General features: G+C 47.8%; 1 long non-coding RNA gene across 5 annotated transcripts in view; it reads right to left on the reverse strand.

The window, feature by feature from the left end:
- Positions 1-2,578: 2,578 nt before the first annotated feature.
- LOC141567861 (uncharacterized) overlaps positions 2,579-25,170 on the reverse strand; it is a 28,619-nt gene continuing 6,027 nt past the window's right edge. Inside the window, exons 3-5 of one of the 5 annotated variants that reach the window (XR_012490779.1) lie at positions 22,192-23,900; positions 16,270-16,417; positions 12,906-16,155 (exon numbers count right to left, since the gene is read on the reverse strand). This is a non-coding gene — a long non-coding RNA (uncharacterized LOC141567861). Of the gene's footprint in view, positions 7,217-12,905; positions 16,418-22,191; positions 24,032-25,170 lie in introns of those variants that run through there. The other 4 variants (XR_012490780.1, XR_012490782.1, XR_012490781.1 and 1 more) reach the window with 4 other exon arrangements.

Here is a 25,170-nt window from a genome sequence, read left to right on the forward strand (position 1 = left end):
CACTCTGGGCCTGACACTTTCTCGCAGGGACCCTCGGGTATGTCCTGATAGGAGCTCATACACCCAGTCCCATATTGACAAGACAAACTCTCTGTGTAGACATGCCCACTAAACATGGAATTGCATGCAGCTCACCCATCCCAAATTCTGCATCAAAACCAGTTGGTCAAATGTCCTTGTCCTAAAAAAGGAAAGCCATAAATCCCACCGCTCAATTTGGTGACATAAGTAAATACGGATTCAAAGATTTTAGCTCCAAGGTTGATCAGTCTGAGCACTTACTTGACCATGATTGTAATACAGGGACTCTGGTCCCACTCCCCACACCAGAACGCAGGACATGGTGAGGTCAAAAAGGAACAGCCACGGAGCCATAGATAGGGGAGTCATACCGCTCTATTCTCACTGGCGGCTGGGTCGGAGACACAGGAAGCAGAAGCTGCAATCCGCCGTCCACTTCTCTGCCAACGATCCGCAATCTGCTGTCCACTTCTCTGCCAACCAACCTCACTTGCTAACTGCAATCCGCGCTTGCTAGCTCAGCCACAGCAGTTATATCAGTGGCCAATGGCTAACTAGTTACAGCTGATGGCCATGTACTACCTGAGCCAGCACCTTTCCACATGAGGCCGAGAGCCTGGAAACTGCTCTCTGGGACTCTGTCCCCATCCACAATGATCAAGGATTTACCTGTGATGAAGCTCAAGCAGAAGGATTTGTGAAGAACAAACACAATGACAGCAATAAACCAGGAATTAGAAAAGTGACATCAAACACAGTAACATCAGTCACTCCAGGAGGCTGCCCCCAGGAACTGGATAAGCCAGAAGTCCAGGATCCTGCCGACTCTGAGCACCTCCAGGCTGCACACCTCTGTTCCATATGCTCCACGGCCCTCACTCCCACCTCGTGAGGGCAAGTGAAACTCCCATTCAGCAGATAGGAAAACTGAGGTCACACAGCTAGTGAGTGGCTGAGTGGGGATGTCAGAGAACAATCAGTGCTCAAGGGACATGGTGATTCAATGGGGATTGCTGTGGACACCTACCCTCGTAGAATCTGCGTCTATAGGGGAGACAACTAAAGAAGCAATCCCAATGCCATGTGGTCAGTGCAGGAGACCGGTTGCCAAGGGGCTGGGAAGACTTCCTGGAGGAAGTGACCTTTGAGCCAGGATGACTAGAATGAGTGATTCATGGGAGTCTTTGCCCAGGACCCATCTCAGTTCCTCTTACTAATAATGCCAGTGGGCCTTCCCCAGCAGGCCTCCCAGACAGTGCTTCCCAATCGTTTTTTTTTCCCATTAGTTTCAGGTGTAGAAAACAATGTAATAGTTAGACATGTACACCCCTCACAAAGTGATAACCTCCCTCCCCCAATCTACTACCTCTCTGACATTATATACAGCTGTTACAATTCCATTAACTCTATTCCCTATGCTGTACTCCACACCCCAGGACTATACACAGAGGATGCCAAAAAATGTATACACATTTTAAGAAAGGAAAAAACTATTAAAATTTTACTACTCAGTATGTACCGATGACAAAAGATGAATACAAGTCACGTTTGACTCCTGCAATTACAAGAGGTGCTCAAAGTGGTTCCCATCAGCCTAATTTTAAAACAGTATTTTTCCCTTTCTTACAATGTGTATATATTTTTTGGCACCCTCTGTGTGTGTGTGTGTGTGTGTGTATGTATATATGATGCACTTGAGTGCGTGCAAGGCCTGACAATTAAGTTCGAGAACGCATCCTAGAAAAAGTGCTACACACCTCACTGCTGGATATCACTACGGTCACCTTCAAAGTACCTGTACACCCCTTGCGAAGCTGTGCACCGATGCCAGCGCCTAGTCCACCCTTCAAAGCAATTTTGGAACTCTTTCTGGAATGGCCATCAGAGCTGTCATCATATTACCCTTGATGTCCTGAATGTCATCAAAATGCCTTCCTTTCAATATTTCCTTTATCTTCGGGTAAAGAAAGAAGTCATTGGGGGCCAGATCAGGTGAGTAGGGAGGGTGTTCCAATACAGTTATATGTTTACTGGCTAAAAACTCCCTCACAGTCAGTGCTGTGTGGGCTGGTGCATTGTCGTGATGCAAGAGCCATGAATTGGTGAAAAGTTCAGGTAGTTCTTGTCTAACTTTTTCATGCAGCCTTTTCAACACTTCCAAATAGACTTGATCTACTATTTGTCCAGTTGGTACAAATTCATAATGAATAATCCCTCTGATAGCAAAAAAGGTGAGCAACAGCATTGCAACAAGTTCGTGAACTTAATTGTCAGACCTTGTATATATTAATTACAGTTGACATTCCATGTTATTCAGCCTCAGCTTCAGGTGTACAGCACAGTGGTCAGACATCTACACTGTCCATGAAGTGGTCTCCTTAATAAGACAAGTGCCCATTTGACCCCCTACAAAATGTTTGCAACATTATTGATTATATTCCCCAAACTGTATTTCATATCCCCGTGGCATTAGTAATCACAGTATAGCCCAATCACTTTTGTCATTTCTCAGAGCCGTCTTGTGAAATGATAACATCTGTAGGAGATAAGTTGCAGCCAGAGGGCTGAGGGGTTGACACCCCGTACACACCTTTTAACAGCTGGGCATCCCGAGGGAGGCTCTGCCCCAACCTGCTGGGGGGCGGGTGGGCCATGGGACTCACCGCAGCCCCCCCTCCCCCGCGTCTCACTTGGAGAGTGCGCTGTGATTCACTTTCACATGTGTTTTCTTGTTTCAGTGTGACAACCACGGAAAGTGTTCTCAGCCCCATTTTATTGGTGGGAAAAAATGAGACACGAAATGGCGCAGCAGGACCCACAGTGAGTAAGCATCAAGGCAGGCTAGCGGGTCTGAGATACAGGGGCGAGGGCTCGACAGCGGCCAACCTGCAAGCCACAGATTTTAAAAAGAAGAAAACTGATGATGTAGCAGTACTCCCCTTCCTGGGAGAAGAAATTCAATTTCTCTTAAATGCCCTCATTCCTCCCACTTCCTATTTCCATGGTCTCCCACTGAAATCTACATGTTGGCTGCCACTGCCTTCAGGATTCTGAGGAAAACGGTGACTCTTCTCAACAATGAAAAGCTTGCTTTTCCCCAGAACTGCACAAGCCCTGCAAATGGAGCAGGCAACAGTTCAGGAAGACACAGTGACATAACCTAGAAATATCTGACTCCGCGCGAGTGGAAGCCATCAGAGATTCAGGATACACAGCAGACTTTCCGCAGCTGGAACAATAGCCACCGGGAGGAAGGCAAGATGGTAAAGGAGGCTTTGGCGGCGGATCCCAGGTTCCGCAGTCAGACAGGCTTTGGAAGGAAGCCACTTCAAATGTTCATGTTAAAACAATGCGGCAATGTTTCTTTGTTTCCACTGAGGTTTGCACTGAATAACAGCTGTCAACAACTCAGGAAGACCGTGGTTTGTTCCAAGTCTTTCTTCTTTGCAAGTGTTCTTTTATAAACATTGTATTGCTCTTTCTAGCAAGGGCAAAATAAAGGCATGCACAGTTACTCCAAAGGGGAAAATATTTCCGAACACATCCAAGCCTTTGTCTTGAGCTTGCATCTGAGGGGTCGGAAGTCCTATGTTAAAGAAGACAGAGTTCTTAAATATACTGTTGAAGGAGGGTGTTATTTAGAGCACCTTCTAGTATCATCTGGAAGCCTCCTTTGGTCTTTACAACAGTTTCAATAGAATAAATGACGTTCACCGGCAGTTGGGAGGATGGAGGTAGGAAGGGAGTTAGTATTATTGGGTACATAGTTTCAGTTTGGGAGGATGAAAAAGTTCTGGAGATGGGTGGTGGTGATGGTTGCACAACAATGTGAATATACTTAACACCACTGGACACGTCAACATGGCTAAGATGATAAATTTTAGGTTAAGCATACGTGACACAATAAAAATCCTGCAAAAAAGAAACTGTCAATGCAATAAAAAAATTTTAAAAACTGTCACCATGCTGAAAAGAATCTAAAAGTTTTTACAAGTTAATTCTGCTGTTCTGCTAAATATTTAAGAATAGCCCATTTGGTTTACTAACTACTAACTCTGCACTCAAAGCATCTGATTGCTGAGCACCCTCAGGAAGAGCAAACACCTACCCCCGGCAGCCTCGCAGCCTTGCTCTGTCCCAACGCCTTTCTCCTGCAAAGCCTGTGGAACTCTCTAGACATTGTCTCACCCACCCTTTCCTCTGGACAACTATATTCACCCCAAAGGGTTCAAGTGACCTGACCTATGAGATCACAGTAAAAAGTCAAGAGCCAGTTCTCGGATCTCTCTGCTCAGCTGGTCAAAGCTTCTGGCGTTGTCAGTCAAGTGATTCCAGGCAAATGTTTCAGAGATGAAAACGGGCAGCCAAGCCGAGCATCTTGATTCAGCTCCACAGTCAGCTGACGACTGGATGGCAGTCAAGGGCCCAGCTGTGGGCACACACTGCTCACCTGGTATCCAGAAGGAGTGCCCTGGGAGACTCACCAGCTGGGTACGTCGTGATGGATGATGAAACAGGAAACCCGAATGTTGCTGGAAGAAACTCTGCTTTCTAGTTCTAAAAGCTTTTTCATCTTTCTGCCATTAACATTTTGAAATAGTTACTTCAGAGTTATATTTCCATGGGATGAACTATGTTGTCCTTCCAATGCTTTGCCCAGAGGCAAACCCCAAAATAATAACTACAACTTACGGATCACCTACCATGTGCCAGGCACCTTACTATAGATCTCTTGTACTCTCTCCAGCAACCCTGCAAGGGTTCTTATCTCCATTGGAGAGATAAGGGAGCTGAGGCTCAGAACTGTTAAGTAACATTCCCCAGGTGACACAGCTTGTGAGTGGCAGAGCCAGAATCAAATCTAAAACCACACCACCTCCGAAAAGAGACGTGAAATGTTGAGGACTCACACCGAGGCAGAGTCCATTTATGACTCCAGATATCTGGACATTTGAAACATTCTGGGTGGCTGTTTGAAATGTTCTGTTCTCAGAACAGAGGCCATTCCAGACTCTAAACACTTCACAGCCCCCTGTGGAGGGAATGGCACCTAGTAGGCCCTCAGGTATGACAGCTGGTCATAGCACTCAAAGTCAAATGCTATTTGTGTTAGTCGGCTGGATGTGTCCCCATTCAATAATTTTGTGAGCATGATGATAAACCACACGAAAGAAATGAGCACATCCACTGGAAGTTTGCTTGACAGAACATGGCAACACCGAGGCATCAGGTTTGCCCTCAACGGGAGCCTCCACGTGGTGCTGATAACGCTGCCTGGGCTCAGACAGAGCACTGGTCTGGCCGTGTTGGTGGCACCCATTCACAGCAGCCATTCCCAAGGTATCCCTGGGGAGTCACAGGCCCATCTGTCCGAGAGGCTCCACCAGCCCTTCCATGGGATATAGAGCCAAGGCGCGAGGAAGCAGCTTTGCCTGGGCACGAGGAGAGCAGGTCGGCACAGAGTCTGCACACGTCTGCTACCAGTCAAGGAAGAAGAGCAGCCCTCCTAGTGGGGTGGGGAGGTGGGGGGTGGGGGAGGTGATGAAAGCAACGGTGGGGCTCCAGGGCCCCGGAGTCTTTCTCTCACATTCAGGTAGCTCACAGACGTCTGCCTCAGTGGTCCTCACACGTGTCATCCCTCCAAAACCACAGCCAGGAACACGTGAGCACAATCAGGCAGGTAGAAAAAGTGACCTCCAAAGATGCGGTTCTGGAACATATTTCTAATTCAGAGGTTCTCCAACTTTGTTGTACTTCAGAAGCCCCTGAGGACGTGTGAGAACAGGTTGCTGAGCCCACCCCAGGGTTCCTGACTCAGGGGCCCTGGGAGGGGCTTGAGGATCTGCGCCTCTGACTGATGCTGATGCTTCTGGTCCAGGAGCCACACTTTGAGAACCACGGTTCTAATTACTTAAAGAACATGATTTAAGGGCATGAGAACATTGCTCTGAATAACAAGGATACTATTACCGATGGCTCCCATGTGCCAGACACTTCACTGCCTTTGCTATTTACAACACTCCTGCCAAGAAGGAATTAACATCCCTGCCTTACAGACGAGAATTCTGGGGCTCTGGAGTTCAGGAACGTGCCTAACGTTGTACAGCTAATAACCGGCAGAGCCAAGATTTTAACTGGGGTCAGGGAGGCTGGAAGCGCTCCTTTCCACCTTCCTTCTGTCTCCTCTGGTGACACGGGGCTGGCACTGGTGAGGCAGGAGGAGGATACACACAAAGGAGGGACAGCAGACAAGATGCTATGTGTTGATCAAGTCAAGTGCCACAGGAGCTCTGCTGCCCATGGACCAGTCGGCCACCTTTGTGGGCACTTCAGGTCCCCAAGTACCAACAGGGACCACGGGTCGTGACCAGGCCTGGCAGAAAGAATCAGGTGACAGATGGACTCTTGCGTTATACCTGTTCTCAAAGAGAGACAGTGCCTTCCACTTGACTCACACTGTAGCTGAAGACCTGCCCCTCCTGGGATGGGGGAGGCTTGGGTCTGTGGGAGTGCACGTGAGGGATGATGGGACTCTGATGCCCATGGGCCTTTGCCAGCTCGGAGAAGGTGAAGGCAGAAAAGCAAACACCATTCACTCAGCACCTACTATGAGCCGGACTACCTCTTATATCAGCTGTCCATTTTAGGAATAAAGAAACTGAGGTTCAGAGGGGTGAAGTAACTTGCCCCAGGATGCACAGCAAGCAAGAAACTGGGAGATGGGACTTAAACTCAGGTCTCCCAGAAGATACCTTCTGATGGTACAGAATCTTGGGTCCACGGTGGACCCTGATATCCCTCCCGTCCAGCCCTCTCATTAGATGCTTACATTAGACTCATTAGAACTGCACCGCGTCTGCCCAGGGAAAATCAGCCTAAACCCACTCCTCAAGGGTTTACAGCAGAGCCCTCTGGAGCCTCCTCCCCAGAAAGGGTTCTCTCATAGCAGACAAGAAGGATGAACACCCTCACCCTTCTTGCCAATGGGGAGATTAGCAAGAGCAGAGCTCCTACCAAACCCATGTGATTTGGAGGCAGGTGTGTCCAGGCCACAGGCGAAGGGTCTCCTCCCCTCCTCTGCTGCCTCCTTGGCTGGGCGGGAGCAGCTGCTGTCCAGCCAGGAGCAGGGGCTTCCTTCTCTCTCTCTCATCTGCGTCACAATGTAACTGGAGCTGGAAGCTCAGCTCTACAGAACCTAGAACAGAAAGGAGCCCCCAGAGTCACAAAGTACTGATTCAGGCAGAGCCATGGGCAAAGTCCCACCCACGCCCGATGCCCAGCACCACTGCACATTCAGTCACCAGGTCCCTGCTGGATGCTGACCTAGTAGTTGGGACAGCAGCCGCCAGGCCGGCTCAGACACCCACTGGGCTCCGGTCGGCCTCGGTTGCACAGTCTCAGCCACATCTTTTCACAAATGAGTCTCAAAGCTGCCTCCCCACCCCACCCTGCCACACACACACACACACACACACACACACACACACACATATACACACACATAAGATTTTGACTTTGTAAGTCCCTTAACCAGAGAAGCCCTTGAGGATAAACTGGGCTTGGCCCGAGGGCCTCAGCCTGCTCCTAGAGGAATTATCGAGCCAGGCAGCAGAAGTCCAAATATTTCCCTGCTTTGGAGGGCAGAAAGAGCCTCCTTATGTTCTGAAACAGTCCGTTGGTCCACGACACAGACATTGTCACATTTCTCCATAATGAACTTCTGGTCTGAATTTCCACCAGCAATAGCAGGTGGATGGAGACAGCTCTGGCGCGCAGTGTGGCTGCTGTCTCCTACCTCTGTGTTGGGTCTTACCTGTTTGGTAACAAGATGTGGTGTGTTTCATGTAAATACCGTCTAAGGCAGCATACGGCTTGCAAAGCACCCTTTACAACCACTGCCTGAACCAGCTTCTGCTCTGCGATGCCCACTGCCCACAGCGTGGCCATGGGGTCCACCTCCCCCGGCCCTGGTCTGTCTGCCAGCTCCACTGATGCTAATGGGAGGGAAGCATGTGGGTCCGGGGAGTCCAAGCTCCAACACAGGGCGCTAAATGAAGTCAAGCAATTGTCCAGAGTGAAATATTGAATTGAAACGAACCTCCTGTTTCTACGAGAAGAGTTGCTTGGCTGAGGCAGTTTAAAAATAAAGTCCAACCCAAACATCTGTGAAACAGAGAAATGGGGTATCCTTGAGAACACTGTGTTTCCATACAATTTAAACACATTCCGAACGTGTTGTTAGACCTAATTTCACCAGGCACAAAGCTCAGTGTATGGAGGAGACAAATGAACAGTGGGAATTATTATGATCATGTGTTTTCATTGTGTGGGCTTGGAACCTTTTCAAATTGTGAGACTTTGCCAGGGTGATGAGAGAAACTCAGGCCAGCCCTCTCCCAGCAGGGCTGGTTGTGGAATCCACTACTTCTCTCCCTGGTGACCTTCTGTCACCTGGACACCCACCCAAAATGTTGTGTGGGCCTTCCCATCTACAAGTACACATGCATTGACTTTTTAAAAAAATCTTGCTGTATGCTCATTCTAGGTGGGAATGTCTGACTCAATCTATCAGATCCTCAGGAACAATAGCTCAAGCCTCTCCTCCATATCTTTTGCCTCATGTGCTGGGGGCAGGGGGCAGGGTGGGGTGACAACCATAGTCAGCCAGGAGAGGAATCAGGAGTCCAGGTGAAGTTACCAGGTGGGCGATGAAATGATGGAGATCAGGATCTGGGAGGAAGAAGATGCAGCAGATGGGATGTGAGGTCAGGAACACAGAGGGTGAAATCAAGATCTGTTGTCCCTCAGACAGAGTCAGGATGGAGCATCACTGAGCAGGTTCCTGGGATGGGACCAAGGGACAGGCTAAGAGTGGGAAAAGAGGGCCTGGTGGTTTTCAATATACCTGGCCTTCCACCTTCTCACTGCGGTCCTGGCTGATTGATGAAGCCTGCACGTCCCGCCTGTCTTCTTTCCTGCAGGATCTACAACTACCATAAAGACACCTGAGAAATGCTGTTGGCTATGACTATTATTCCATTATTATTCCCCTGTATTTCAATGGGACACAACTTCTCCATCACATGCAATGCAGAATATTCCAGTTCTGCTTTGATGTCAGCAGCAAGACAGGTGAAAACACCGTGCCGTGTTGTAACCGTATCTGCAAATTTCAGCAGCAAAGCCCCATTGGGTGTCAGCACCAAAGTACCCCATTCCAACACTGCATGGCTCCCAGAACCACCCAGGACAGAACCCTGGATGCAGGATGCCTGCCCAGAGCCTTACCCTGGAAGTGGACTGGGCAGAGCTGGGATGGGGCCACCACCAGAAGGTAAGAAGTCACCCCAAGAGGGAAATCTGCACTGCGATCTTGCTCTGTATGACTGGTCGGTACCACCAGGAGACTCCGGGAAGAAGGACCCTGCCTGAAGCCCAGGGGCTTAGACAGCTCCACACTCACAAATACAAAAAATGTAACTACTAACGCTCCCATGGGCTCCTCAGTCGCTTGGCATCCAGGTCCCAGTGCTGGCAAACCTCACTCATAACCCTGAACATCCACTCTTGTAACTGACACCGCTCAGGCCCAGGAAACCACATATGCAGAGTTTCTCTGTGTCTCTTGCCCAACGACCTTGGGAAAAAAGAAAACCCTCTGACTCCAGGAGCCGTGACAGTCTGTGGGTTGTGCTGTAGCGGTGGAAATGAGAAGGATGGGGTTTCTGAGTGAAGAGAGGATTTGAGCAGCAGACGCAGGCAGGTGAGAGAAGACAAACAAATTAACATGTCAACCCTTTCCCCTGAGACCGCAAGAATGGACAGGCTCTCGCATAACAAATGATCATTTCCCAGTAGACCTGTTTATCCATTTCCTTGCTTCTCTTCCTGTTCCAATTCCTGTTCCTGGAGATACTCAAGAATGAACAGAGCATTTGCAGCAATTGTACAGAGCAGCTGACAAACACGGTGAAATATCTCACAATTCCTCTTATTCTTCAATTGTTGGTATCTGTCCACGTGGGTCTCAGTGCCACATGAACGATGCATAATGTGGGTCCTTGATATTAGCCACTGGATGAGAGCTGAATGCTAGAAATATGAAGTATTATTTACAAGAATATTAAGTAAGATTTTGTTTGATTTTCAGAAAATTAAATTTAAAATTTAGTTTTATTAGTTTTGTTTGACATTTTCTACCTTTAGTGATTATAATTTGTATTTTTGCCTTCAAATTTTAATTTTCATATTTTATAAGAAAACAATTTCATTTGAAGATACATTAAAATTTAATTTTGCGTGTTTACATGTACTTTCACATTTTTATGAAAATGTATTCAAATTTTGCATGTTTTAAATGCACTTATACTTTTAAAAAATCCTTTAGCTTATTGCTGTCAGTAGAATAAAATTATGTGAAAATGTTCATTGTAGTAACAGAATTTATGATCATTCTGAAATGAAGGCAAAAATTCATTTAAGCAAATAAATATAAAATAATTATAAGTTATATATGTCTCCATTTGGTCAGTCATTCAGTCAGAACAAAAGAACATTTAAACATGTGCAGTAATAATTAATTCAGTCATCTTTGATATCTGCCAACTTTTGGTCATATAAAAATTATAGCTTTATGCTTTTTTCAATTTTGTAATTATTAATGTATCTTTTTAAGTAGGAGGACAGAGCATATTTGATTTAACCATTTGTAGGTTTGATGTACATTCCTGAATAAATGGTGGTCTCCACTTGTACTCCTGCCTGGGCTCTGCAAATGCTAGCGAGTTTCGAGGGAATTAGGCCACACACACTTACAAACATGGAAGACAGACACTGTTGTACATTTTCCCTTAAAGAACCACCTTTAGGTAATTTGAAAACCCCTTCAGCTTTTGGCCTTTCTAATAAATCTCCCTCTCTCACCGGGGTCAGCCTGCCCAGCACAGAGCTCGGGGCCTGGCACAGAAGACACTCAGTAAGTATGAGCTGACTGACTGCACTTCCAAACCAGTCTCTGCTCTAGCTTCCGCCCCACCATGCTTCCCGCTCCTTATTACACGTGGGAAGAGAATAGAAACCTCAACAGATTGTGAACGAAGCCTGGATGGTGTAACCAATAGCTGTAAGACCCCAAAAAGGAATGATTGTCTTGTCTTTCACACATATGTCACAGTTGGATGACTGGGAACTGTCCCCATCACCTTTAGGCACAGGTTGGTGTCATCTCTCCAGAATCAGGGGTCCTCACCATCTTATGATGATCTCTCTTAGCTGTTGTGCATCACAGGCGGCGAAGTCACAGAGCCCACTCTTCGCTTTGGGAAGAAAAAGAACTGCCATGTGTGCAGCTGCACCTCTCAGCACTTCAGCACAAGGGAATGTGAAGAGGCATTGGGTAGACACAGAAAACAATAGGACAACCCAGGCTGGGGAACAAGAGCTGACACTCATGTCACAAGCAGGACGCATTTTCTGCAAGCCACACGTTCCCCACAGGTTGCTGCATTGCAAAACACTCAAATTAATCTGGAAGCAACAGCCCCACCAGGTAAAGAAACAGGTCAAACCACCTGTTTTTTATCTGCACATAACAGATCCACTTCTCCCAAACAGCCAGGAATAGCATCGTCTTTGTCCCTGAGGCAATGCTTCTGGAGCTTTTGCACAAAGGGCAAACATACAAAAGAGTGTTTGTGTGGCCCACTGGGGTAAACTAGAGGCTGCTGCTCAGAGTAGGAGGCGGCTGGCCCGCACCCCTGCTGGCACCAGCTCCTTCCTGACCCCCATGCCTCAGTGCATCAGTTAGAAAGCTTTGCTACAGGAGGACACCTCCACTGATGAAGTCCAGAAAGTAGGTGGGGAGAGATCCTTAATAATTCACCAGGGGAGGGGATGAGGAGGACCTGCCATGAACTGGGGTGAAGTGGTTCTGCCTTCCTGTGCAAATTCATGGCTAAGTATAGCCCTGCCCGCTTGCAGAAAAACAGCGTTCACACAGGAAAACGTGAGAGATCATCAAAGGCTTTATTCTTGGTCTCCTCTTTTTATACCCTTTTCTCATCAGAAAGGAGTTCCAAGCCTTCCATCACGTTCTCAAATTCCCTGCCCAGCTCTGCAAATTCCCTATGACCGGAACAGGGAAGCCATCCCCCACCACCACCACCACCACCCCCACCGGCCATCAGTGATGCTCCTTTTGCTAGGGCTCCACCATCCTAAGATGCAGCACGGATATGTTAGCCTTTGATCTCTAGAATCAACGGGCTTTTTCTAGGCATCGCAGTTATCAGTAGTAGGAAGTTCATTGTTGTTCTTGTTAGGAGAGGAGTGAGTGAGGAATGGTGGGGATTAGCAGGGACCGTGCTCCAAGCCTTTTGGAGTGGCCCCCACAGGTGACCGGTTTACAAGTGTTGATTAAATTGCTCCTCCAAGCATATCTTGCAAGGATAAAATAAAAATAGTGCCTGAAAAACATTTTTGAGTTCTGGTTGTTAAAAGCCAGCGTATCTGGCACACAGCGTATCAAGCACCCAGAGCAAACCATTTTTTAAAACACCTATGTCACAAAATTATTCTTCTAAGAATCACATAATAATCAGTAATAGCTGTTACCCTCTTGCTGTATTTGTTAGCTTTGAAATGAACAATTTAGAAAGAAAAATAAATGAGAGTGTTAAAAATACTACTTAGGTTCAGTAAAACATTTCATGTACAAACTATAATTTGCACCTACTAAACAAAAATATTACACCTCGCAATTCACAGTCTGCTTCATTGTGTTAAGTTTTTAACATAAAGTCTCCAAGCAGTGACATGGAATGACAGAATTGAAGCAGTGCAAGAATAGGTCTGCATCTTTATAATCACTGAATTACATCCTTCCTTTTGAATCTATAGCATTTCTCGTCTGCCCTTTGAGAGATATTGTCTTCGTGTATAAAGCATATACATACACACACGTCACGTTTTAAAATATTTTTAAATGTTCCCTATATTGCTTAATTCATTTAACACTGTATATTGAAGATAGTTTTATATCAATACATGTAGATCTGCCTTCTCGTTGTTGATAATAGCTTAATATTCCATTAAATTGATATAGCATTTTTTAAAGGTATATGTTGTGCCACAGGAGTTGGAGATATGAACCACATCAAAGTGAGCGTGGATGGTTCCAGACCACGATAAATTCACTCTTGAAATGAACTGTGTAGCTGAGTAAGTATGCGTTGGGGGCCAAAGGCCTGACTGGGAGCTCCCCAAATTACTTCCACAGAGAATGCAATTTCATCAAGTTTACTGAGTTTTCTCCCTTGTGTGAGAGATAAGAGCAGCTCAACAGAAGTAAGATTCTAGCAAGAAAGGTGGGGGTCCAATTCCCTTTGTGCCACCAGGCATGAGGAATACGTGCAGAAAGAGGCCGTGGGAGGTGCCAAGGCCACTTTACCCTCACTGTTCGAGGTGGAAATTTCAAATGCATCCTTTTCTCACAAGCGTTTGTTGAGCTGCTTGCTTGTACCAAGTGCCCCTCCAGGGGCCACAGCAGAAACTCTCTCCATCCCAGACAGAGCCATCCAAGAAAAGCGTCACCACAAAGAAACTGGGACAAATGTGGCAGGGTGGTAGGTGGGGAGGGCAGAAAAGGGGGGACCTTAAAGGACTAGCATTCTATGCAGAAAAAAATGCCAGCTGTTTCTACAGGCTGGGCAGATAAGGAGGAACTGCATCCATGACAGGTTTCCTCCTTGAGAATTAGTTTCCATCAAGGACACAGTTATCTATGGGTTGGCCAGCCTCTTACAATGTTGGCTTGGCGGTTTTGTGTCAGGCTGTGGGTCCTGACCTAACTTATTTCCTCAGCTGCTCTCACCCAAAAGCACAGCCACTTCCAGAAACTGGCAGCTGCCCAAGTACAAAGTCATAAATTTCTAAGATTCTCCGGTGGGTCAGGCTCTCAGATTTTCCAGGCCATCACCGTGACCACAGGTCCCACGTTCCCCGGACAGCCATACATGCCAGGAATTGGAACCTGGAGCTTTGGGACGCCAGACCTGTTCCCACTCCTAAAATCCAGCCCAGACTGAACTCCAGCACAGCCTCCTCCCACAATGGCGTTGGCGGGAAGGGCCTAGGTCCTTTATGACCCGATCTATGCATGGAAAGTTGTGTAGAAACTTGAGGCCATTGCCTGGATAAATGCAGGCCAGACTATCTTTAATCTGAGATACTGAGAAGCCGAGACCTTAGAGGGGTTCTTGGTGATGTGTTTTTGCTTCCCCCTCAAATGATCCGTCTGACAGCCATGATTCCCCTTGTATCTCCCTCACACAGGCCCAGCCTAGGCTGCTGAGGGATTTTATGTCCCCTCTACTCAGAATTTCTCATAGACCTCAGGGCCCAATGAAGGGACTTCCACGAGAAAGAGGATAGTCATGGTCTCTCTCCTGCCTTCTGTGATCCACGAGGGCCTGTGCAGACGCTGCCCCTCCCTTGTTCAACCTGAGTTTTCACTTTCTGCAAAACCTTTCTTGGCCAGAGCCCTTGGATGGAAATCACCTGTTGCTTCAATGACCCAAGACAAAACCCTTTTAGTGGGGCACCCGTGGAGCCTGCCGTGTGGCGTGGCCCTAGGGCTGAGTGTTTCCTTATCATGCCACTGGGAATTTGGCTCCTTTGAAGAGATCACTCTGTGCCACCAGCGTGCTGCTTCCGAGTGGGCTTCCTGAGGAAACAGAGGCTCAGAGAGTCCCAACGGCTTATCCAAGGTCACTCAGGCAGCAATGGTGAAAAACCCAGCCCCATGCCACCATGTCTCTGGGTCCCAGTTGTGTCCTCATTTCAACACATCGTTAGATATGCCCAGAGCTTGGCTTCTGCTTGAAGCCTTGAATGGACCCCAGAGCTCTTCTCAAACCCTCCTTTGTCTTCATTTCTTCTCTTCTTTAGTCTTGTCAGTGATTCTTTCTCTTCCCACAATAATCCCTCTATGTCGAAATCACTCGACAGTTACTAAGATTCACTGAGCACCTCCCAGTATTTCCCCGGCATCGGCCCAGCCCATCCCATCTTCCGCCCTTCCAGGCTGGCTCGGGGTCCCTTGATCTGAGCTGTCCAGGACAGTAGCCACTCACCACAGGTGGCCATGAGCACTTGAAACTTGGCTGGTCCGAATCTAGATATGGTGAAAGTACAAACCACACACCAGATTCTACATGCATAGTAGGATAAAAAAGAAGAATGTAGAACATTCTTAGTAATAAGTTTTACAGTGATTACTTATGAAAATGACAACACTTGAATATATAGGGTTAAATGAAACATACAAGTAAAATTAATTTCAATAGTTTCTTTTTGCATTTTTGAAATGTGGCTACTGGAAAATTTGAAATAACAGAGGTAGCTTGCATTATATTTGTAACAGACAGAGATGCTTTAGAAAGAGAGGGGACTTTTTAGTCCCGGAGAAGTGAGGAATCATTCTTCATTCACCAAAACTTCATCGAGCAGACGTTTGTGAAATCCACGGAGAAGAAGGCCAGGTGCTGTGCTGGTTATCATGAGACGCACACATTTAATAAGACAGCATCCTGCTTCCCAGGGGCTTGCACTGCCAAGGAGTGTAAGCTCATACAGATCTCCGGGTTCCAAAACAGAGCTGAAGGATGGCTCTAATGGAGGCAAAAGCACGCATTTGAGGCATATCTAGGCAGAGGCACGTTGGGAGGACTTCACAGAGGAGGGTAAGTTTTTAGGATATAAGATTGGGCTCCCTAACGAAAACCAAAATGACAGTAGCTTTAAGAAGAGAGAGCGGACTTTCGTTTGCTCTCAGATTATTGCTTGAACAGCATAGTCCAGGGCTGATGGGGCAACTGCACCGTGTCAAGGGCCCAGGTGCCTCCATCTCGTCCCTCTACCAAGAGACCAAGTCCTGACACCACCTTCACATTCCTGCAGCAAGAGGGGTGAGAAGGAGCCAGTTTCTCAGCTTCAACAAAGGCCAGGAAATGTTTCCTTTTTTACCCATTGTGCTCAGCTCAACCTCAGGGGTCCTAAGGCCACCAGAATCAGAAGAGAGTGGATACTGGGGGTCAGCTCACATCCTCTGCCACAGAGGGATTGTCTGAGCTGAACCTGGAAGAATGGATAGAATTTCATAGGTGGAGAAGAGAGATGCTAGGCTGAAGAAACAGCATTCACAAAAACACCACTGGTGAAAGTGTCTGACAAGTTGGAGGGATGACTAACCAAGACGTGAAGGAAATGCCTGGGTCCACCATGGCAAATCAGAACTTTCTGGGACGTCCTCCTTACAGCAGGAAGCACTAGTTAGTTTCCTGGGGTATTTCTCAAGAGAAGCTGGTGTTTCTATAAAAGCTCCAGGAACCTCCTTCACCTGGAAGGGGAACAAAGCAGAAACTGGGAGTCACAGAGCAATCAAGTTCACTGAGCCCGGGCGGGCAGGGCCGAACCAGAAGGACAGGATGAGAGGAAGGACCTCAAGTGTGGGCCCCAGCAAAGTCATCCCAACTGGGAAAAGGCTGACCAGGCATCAGGAGCATAGATTTCCCACGTCAGAAGCCTTGTGAAGTCAAATTCAAACCTCCCTGAGGAACCTCTCATTGACCATCTGCACAGGTACTTTGTACCTACCATCTGTTTACTGTCTGTCTCCTCTCACTAGAAGATGAGATTCTCAAAGGTAAGGGCTGTTTATTGACTGTGGTATCACCAGTACATAGAACATAGCACGTACTCAATTACTATTTGTTAGATGTATGAATGAATGCATGAATGAATGAATGGTCTGCACCTACAGCAGAGCAATCTTGTAATACCCAAGAACCTAGTTGAGAATATGACGCTCTGGTGACCTGTTACCAGAAGCAAGGGAGGCCATGGTCACAGTCACTGCTGCTTAATAATTTGCATTTGCCAGCATTCTTATTTGGACTTCCCAACAGCCTCCAAGGAAAGTATTATTCTCATTCACAAATGACAACACTGAGACTCAGCAAAGCTAAATGTCTTTCCTGAGGTCACTCAGGTAGGAAGAGGCAAAGCTAGGATTCCAACTTAGGTCGTCCCGCTGCACAACTGCTGTGCTTTCTAGCTGTGTCTTTGCTTGCACAGTCTTCTCTAGACTCTGGATCAATTTCCCAAGTATTGATAAACCCATTCCAGAGGCTTCAGAGTCCCTGCCCCACTGATGTGGAAATCGCTTAGCCAGGTATTACATGACCCTCCTCCATAGGTGCCAGGCACCGTACTGGATACTTTCTACACTTCAATCTTCACAACCACCCCCAGAGGTCGAGACTACTATTTTGTTCCATTTGGGGAGTTAATAGAATTCTGAAATTGCTTTGCTTTTTCTCTGGGTGCCAAATCACTGAGCCACCGAATGGGAAGAAGGTAACCCTGGAATTTGGAGCTAGTGAGTAATCTTGCCAAAGTATGTTGGAGCAGCTGGAAAAAGTGTTAGGAGAGACGCACGTACCAGCCAAGGAAAAACTCTTGTGGTTAGTAAATAACGCAGGGTCTTTACGGTGGGTTTCAGGCAGAAAGAAAGATTTCTCCTCACGCATTTTTCTTATTTTAAAAAAAAGAAAGTTTCAGCACCAGTGCTCCATCCACAGCAACATGATGTACGTGCTGTGCTGATTCCTGAATATGTTTAGCAATACTACAGACAAAGGGTTAAGGAGTTTGCCTGGGTCATCACATGCAAATCTGACTGGAACATAGATTCGCAGATTCCAGCAGCACCTCTCAAGAGCAGAGGAGCAGGAAGCTCCTGACCACGTCATCCTCCTTTGTGGGCGAGTCACACATGGCTGGCTGAGGCTTTTGAGTCTGGAAGACACTTGGGATCCTGGTTTCCAGTATGTTTCCCACTGGCAGGCTCCATGGAGTCCAGCAGAAGCCAGACGACAGGACTGATAAGACAGGCTGGCAGGAGCTCAGTCCAGGGTTCAAGGGCAAATGGTGATGAACAGGGTGAAGGTCAGCAGAGCTTAGGACAGAATGGGCAGCACCAGGCAGCAGGCCGGAGGGGTCAGTGCCGACCCATGAGCAAGACTCAGCAGAGCTCAGTGGCTAGGCCTCAGAAGCAGGGCAGAGACACAGCTTACACAGTCGGGACACTGGCTGGGGATGCAATGCTAGGGTTAGGGCCCTGTCCCCTCACAGGTGCTTATGGAGTAGGGCTGGGCAGACCCACCGACTTAAGTTCCAGGTGGGGCTAGATACATACACACACACACACACACACACACACACACACACACACACACAAACACACACGCACACACACATGCACATGCACACACCTTTGTACAGCTTGCTGGGCCTTCTTCCCTACTGGGCTAGACAAGCCCCTTCCCCACATTTACAAAACCAGTCAGCTGGTGCAGGCTCCTCACCTCCAGAGGCCCAAGCTTCATTCTAAGCGTCATTTGCTCCCTGCTCCAGTTCACACAATGCACCTCGCCTGCTATCTCCATTTGTAAATGGGGTTTTCTGAAACCTTGAAACATTCCTGTTGCCTCACCAAACTGACCCATCAAGGAACACACTTACCCAAACAAAGTCCAAAGCCCCCTCCTCTTCCAGCTGTCCTTCCCCCAACCCCACCTTGGCACTTGCTCTTTAGTTTCATAGGGAGAATGTTGGGAAACTACACTGGGTCATTAGATATATACTGTGCATGTCCCTACAAAACTAAACTTAGACTCCTCCCCAAACTTGCTTTTCTTTCTAAGTGTACTCCTGACTCCATGATTAGCATCACTGTCTACTCAAACCAAGCAGCCCAGAAGCCACCCAAATTCTCCTTCTAGTCATTTCGCTCCATATCGAAACACACCCCAAATCCAGTTATTTTTTTTATCCTAAAACTTCTCACAGCTGAGCCCTCTCACCTATCTGACTCTACAATCTCTCAAATAATTATTATAGCCTCCAAGTTGGACTTCTGGCCTCTAATGCTTCTAGAACAATCTCCCTAAACCGTGCGTTGGATCATGAGCTTCTTGGACACCTTTGCTGCCTTCCCGTATGATCTTCTCTCCTCATCAGAAATACTAGACCTTGGAAGATGTAGCCCCCACCATCCCCTCAGCCTCTCTCCTCTCACTCTTGGCTTTAATCCAGATCATAGGGACTTAACCATGCCCTGTGGACCAGCTGCAAAATCCGTGAACTACCAGGATCATATGCAAAATGCCAGGAATATGATTGTTTTCTAGAAACACTTCCAGTAGTTCTCAGATTGTTCTCTAGAGTCCATGACTCAGCTGCAAGTTAAGAAGTACTGCCCCTCACACAGCATTTGTTTACAAGCTAGCCTCCACTCATCTCACTCATCGCTGGCCAGAGTACTCAAACATACCTGACCATGACCAATGGTAAGAAGTGCATTATATTTATGTGGAAAATAGAATTAAATTTGTATGAAACAACTCCTACTCTTACTACATCATATACCCTCTAATCTTTATTATTTTTTGTTATTTCCTCTTTTTTTAAATGCTGATTGTGACCCCTTAAACTAATTTTACCACCCACCCACCAGTGGCCTTCAACCTGCAGATTGAAACGTGTCTATGCTGTGTGGTCTTTGTGGTTCTCTATTATTTTTTGTCTCGACTACTGACTGGATCACAAGCTTCTTGAGAGCAGGGATCTTGGCGTACACATTTTCAATATTGTTCATGGCAGAGAGTAGGTGCCTTAGGAATGTAAAGGAACAGCTGGAAGAAATGTGGGAAAGCCCTGGAACAAAAGTTCTCTTGGTATTTCAAGTACTTCATGCAGCGATATAAAAATAATGATCTGGTGGGAGAGAATCCCCCGGATTGCATCCGGGGTAGGTGGGGCCTCTGTGGTTCTCATTTAGTGTGATCACTGTTTTGGTTAGTCCATCTCCTGGGGCGGGAGATGCATGGACTGATACAGTAGGAAGTACATTGGCCCACAAATATTATAGCTGAGCAGAGCACTAAACACCAGACACTTTGAGGTCTCTCTCCCACTAGACATAGGGGAAAAATGAATTATTAATGAAATAAAAATGCTGCTTTGCAAAAGATACCAACCAGGTGAGGAAGTAACGCTTTTTGTTATTAGATCTATCAATCAGTCTCTAAGAATTTGTTGTTTTCTGCTATGTTCCTGCTGTACCATGTGTATCTCCCCTCCAGACCTTGAGAAGCCAGTAGTTGTGTGGAAACCAACAGATTAAAATGATGAAGGGTTAAACTGCTGGTGTGAGCTCAAAGGGAAAAGCTCAGGAAGGGAGATCTCATACTCTAAGGAGGTCAATTCTTCATTCTAACGCAAAGCTAAAATGCCGGTATTGTCTTGGCATAAACATTATTATCACAGGAAACCAGGAGCCAGATAAGCGGGGGGAACTTTGTCAACCACAGTGGCAGCTTCTAATGGCAAAGAGGCTGGAGGCAAACCATTCAGCGGCAGCGACCTTGGTCTCCTCGTCTCGAAAGTGAGAAAGCAACCCCCGCCTTTTGTGGTTGTTGTCAAGGGAGGTACTGGCGCCTTGAACACTCAGGACCTCAGTAAATGGCAGTGGCTGTTGCTTGTCTTTTGTTCATGCCATTGACTGACTTATATACATTCCTACATTTGCCTCTCTGGCAAGCCAAATGGTTTAAGGGATCAAAGGAAAACCAACACAGCTAAATAAATAAACACAGCCCTGAAATGCCCAGCACAATGGCACACACCATTGGCAGGGGAGCAATGACTGTCCCAGGAATAGGCCAGGCCCCTGGATGGAGGACGTGGGACATTAATTTGAACCAACACCAGCAGCTGGCGGTCGAGTATGATTTGACTGAGACAACAGCATGGTACACTTCCTCCCAAGTTGCCCTGGCTTCTCCCCCTCCCCTCCCCGCCCCCCACTGACCATTCAGAATCAGAGGGATTCACCCTCTGGACACAGCAAGGGGTATCCCCCCCCCCCCCCCGCCCCGTGTTCACATCTTGCTGGTTGTGCTGCTCAGGGGCGAATTTACTTTCTGCATTCTGGAGGCCAGCAGGAACTGTTCGTCTGGGCATACTTCAATAAAACAAAATAAGCTCAGCTACTAGTTATGGAACTGCTCCCTGGGGAGCAGTTCTGCCTCTGATCCACTCCCGTGAGAATCAAGCTTTGAAAAGGAGATTTAAAATTCCCACCATATAGTAAACTCGCTCTTTCAATCACAACTCAGAAAAAGAGGGACCGATAGCCACCATAATAAACCACAGGCCTGCCCCTGGGGCACACAGCTCCCTCCCTTGACACATGTGCAGCCAGCTGGAGCTACCTGCGTGAGTTCTAGGTAACAGAATGGAAGCACAAGTGTCCTGTGGCTGCACTTTTTGTCTTTTCTTTGTCCCCGTGTCCTTCCTGCTGCCTGAAACGTGGGTGCAACCATCTGCGACCATGATGAAGATGAAGAGGGTCACTCCCAAGGGACGACAGAATGGTGAGTTGGGAAGCCTGGGCCCCCAAGGACTCTGTGGATGACTTCGCTGGCACTCGGGTTATGTGATTATGTGAGAGAGAAATAAACTCCTATCTTGTTTAAGCCACAGTTACGTTAGATTTTTCCGTACCTTGGAAGTGAGTCCTGCCTTCATTGTAACAGTTCTGTCCCAGGACAAATGTCACCATGAAAAGGGCAGCCCAGTCTAATTCACTAAGGCCCGTCCATAAAGCCATTTCTCACTGTGAGAATCTGAAAGTGTAAGTCATTACCCAGGCCACGTTAAGGTGGTTTCCGGAAAAGCAGAGTGCCCAGTTCATCCCTTGATTGTCCGTGATTTCATGGGTTAAGGCTCTGTGCCAGGTGCTAGGCTGGATCCTGGAAGATGGTGACAAACAGGACGGACTGGGCCCTGGCCACCCAGGAAACGCTTCCAGTCTCATAGGGAATTGAAGCCACAGCAGAAACAGTGTGGAAAGGGGAGGGAGATGGGACGAGCACAGGGTGGGGACTCAGCCTGGCAAGGGGGTGCGTCCCCTGATGTGTCACCTACAGGTGTGCTCACTGCTGTCCTACATTTATCAGACTGACTTTCTCAGTAGGACAGAGAAGTCTGTAGGGAGGAGAGATGGCAGGGACAGGCGAGGGAGGGATGGGTGAGGGAGAAACGTACCAAGATCTGGAAGGCAGGGGTGGAATGGCTCCGCTGTCTGCCTGTCCTGCGTCGGGCCATAGTGCCGGGCCACAGCCGGACTCCCGGCATCTCAGCTCCCAGGATCTCCTTCTTTCAGCTTCTCCAATTCCTGAGTCAGTGTGGGTACAGCTCCAGGAAGGGCCCTGGCTTCTCCAGTAGGTGCAGTGGGGACAGACACGGGACCCTATGTCACCTTGAGGACCACTTTGCCCTCATCCTTTCCTGCTTTGCATCCTTGTCCTTCCGCAACTGCTAGTCCTGCTCCCCACAGAGACCTCAGGCCCACACTTACCAGAGGAACAGCGCTTCAAGACACTGTCTCTGACTGCGTGTGGTCCCCAGTGTGAGCCCCCTATATCCCCTCCAGAACTTCACTTTCCAGCTGCCCCAACATGGTGCAGACTCTCCTGAGAATAAAGCCCTGTTCCTTTGCACTCACATCGGTTTGCTTTCCTTTTCAGATCCTAATGGACCCAAATATCGATGCATGAAATTCAAAGACAGGCCACAGAGTCCTCGCAGATTAAAGGAGACTGAAAAGACCGAACAAGTAAATGCTGTGACTGAGTCCAGCTGAACCCTGGAGGGGGCATGGGGAAGGTGTTACAAAGACATTGGACAATTGGTGAGATGTGCGTATTAACTCCATTAGGTCCTAGTGTTGAGTGGGGTCGTCGCCCTGTGGTTATGAGAGAGTCTTCCTAGGAGACACTTGGAGTATTTCAGGGGGAAGGGCAATGTTGTCTGCACCATCGCCCCAAAGAGTTCAACAAAAAACATGAACAACGTGCATTCAGAGAGAGACAGAAACCTGTATGAAAGGCAGACAGGGGTTCCTTGTGCTATTCTTACAACTTTTCCGAGGTACAAATTTCTTTCAAAATGCAAAATAAGGAAAAGATTTTAAAGATTAAAAAATTAAGGAGAATGAGAAGGAACCCGGAGGCAGACATGGAGGCATGGCCAAAAGGAGAGTTTGGACCTCCTGGATGGTCACAGAGAAGAGAGGTGGTTCTGGCCGGAGGAGCCTCAGGGGCCTAACATCCCTGAATGGTGACCGCCACCTCTCTAACTTTGTTTGCCCTACTATTTATAGTGCGACTGTTTTCCTCTGTAAGGCCCTAAAATAGAAATGTTACAGAGCAGCTGCTGCCTCTCGGGAACCTAATAAAACGTCTGTTTCCACACAGCCCTGTTTCCCTCTGTCATAAATATTCGGTAGTTCTCACTCCTTCCATCTTCATCAGCAAGAGCATTTGCATAAAAATGGGACTCAGTTTATTAAGAATTTCTCTCTCCCTGCCATTTACCACCCATCTGAAGAGTCACAGTTCAACATGTGACTTGGCCCATGATGGCGTCACACCAGGCCTTTAGCCCGAGGTGAGGGGGACGCCACCAACAGACATAGTGAGGACTCAGAGGATTGGATGTTCTGGAGCTTCCATTTCTCCACTTGGGGAACTAAATACACAAGCACATGAGCTGAGTCACTGGCAGCAGCCCCAGGTGGAGGCTCGGTGGGACTTAAGGAGGGCAGCCTCATCAGCTGGATGATGGTACCTTAGATGGTCTGTAAGGTCCATGTGCCCCCGAGACAACCTGGTCCCTTTTGTCTTTCAGATTTGTCGATGGAGGATGCTTTAGTTGGCTCAAGTCACCATAACAAAATACCACATGCTTGGCGGCTTAAATAGAAAACAGACATGTGTTTCTCACAGTTCTGGAGGCTGTAAGTCCTAGATCAAGGCGCTGGCCCATTAGATTCCTGGTGAAACCTCTCTTCCTGGCTTGCAGACAGCAGCCTTCTCTCCATGTCCTCACATGGGGGCGGAGGCAGAAGAGACAGAATCAGTGATCCGTCTGGTGTCTCTTCTTGTAGGGACACTAATCCCATGGGGCCAGGGTCCCAACCTTATGACCTCATTTAACCTCATAAAGGCCCTATCTCAAATACAGTCACGTTGGGTACTGGGGCTCCAACACATGAATTTGGGGGGGACACAATTCAGTCCATAACAGATGATGAGACTACAATCACTAAAGTACCCCGAAACCCTTTTTTGGTGAGAACTAAAGACTGCCCCCACCTCTCAGCTGTCCTTGGCTCCTAACTACCATCTCCTCCTCGATGCCAAATGATGTCCTCAGTGCCACAGCTTCTGTTGGCAAAGGGCTTGCCTCCTGATGAGGGGACTGAGGGCTCAGACAGGGCAGGCACGACGGGAAATGCCCAGTCACCACGTGCAGGCCACAGTGGGGCACAGATGTGTGTGTAATGAGCTCAAGGCCCCAACCAGGTTCTGACCCTTCTCGGCATGGGGCAGCCTCTTGGGGGGCTGCTGTGGGACAGCCGCCCGGTGACCCTACACCAGGCACTCAGGCGCCCTGAAAGCTTGCCCTCAACACAACAGTCATCACACGAGAACGCCATTCAGCTTGTTCATTGTTGAGAGCCCGACAATGGAGAGTGTTTGACTTGGCAGCCGTGTATAGTCCCATCATGCTGCACTTCCTCTGTACTGAACAAGTGTTATTTAACGGGGCAGTTTTGATTGTTTTGGAGATAGGCACATATTTGGAAAGAGGAGGGGTTTGTGTGAGTTGATTATATTGGCCAGCTTCCTTTATTTTTTCTGGGAAATCCTTCTTCCCGTGTTTCTCCATGGCAGATCTCACAGACCCACAAAACATAGCGTGTGAGACCCAGTCCCTGGGCAGTTTCAGGGGTCCCATCCAGGGGTTCTAGGAGGCCACCGAGCAAGGGTGGGAGCCGTGTCAGTGGTTCCTTGTAAAAGTCACACTCAGGTAAAGCCATCAGCGTGAGCTGGCCTGTCTCTTTTCGTACTGGAGACCTGGGTATATCAAGTTCCAAGTGCGGTTCCAAAGACCTCTGCTTGCCTGGGTCAGCACCGGCATTGGGGGCCCCTTCCCTCCCTTTCCTTGAGCTGCCCCCTC

Source organism: Rhinolophus sinicus, linkage group LG12, assembly GCF_036562045.2.
Source record: "Rhinolophus sinicus isolate RSC01 linkage group LG12, ASM3656204v1, whole genome shotgun sequence".
Lineage (NCBI taxonomy): Eukaryota > Metazoa > Chordata > Mammalia > Chiroptera > Rhinolophidae > Rhinolophus > Rhinolophus sinicus.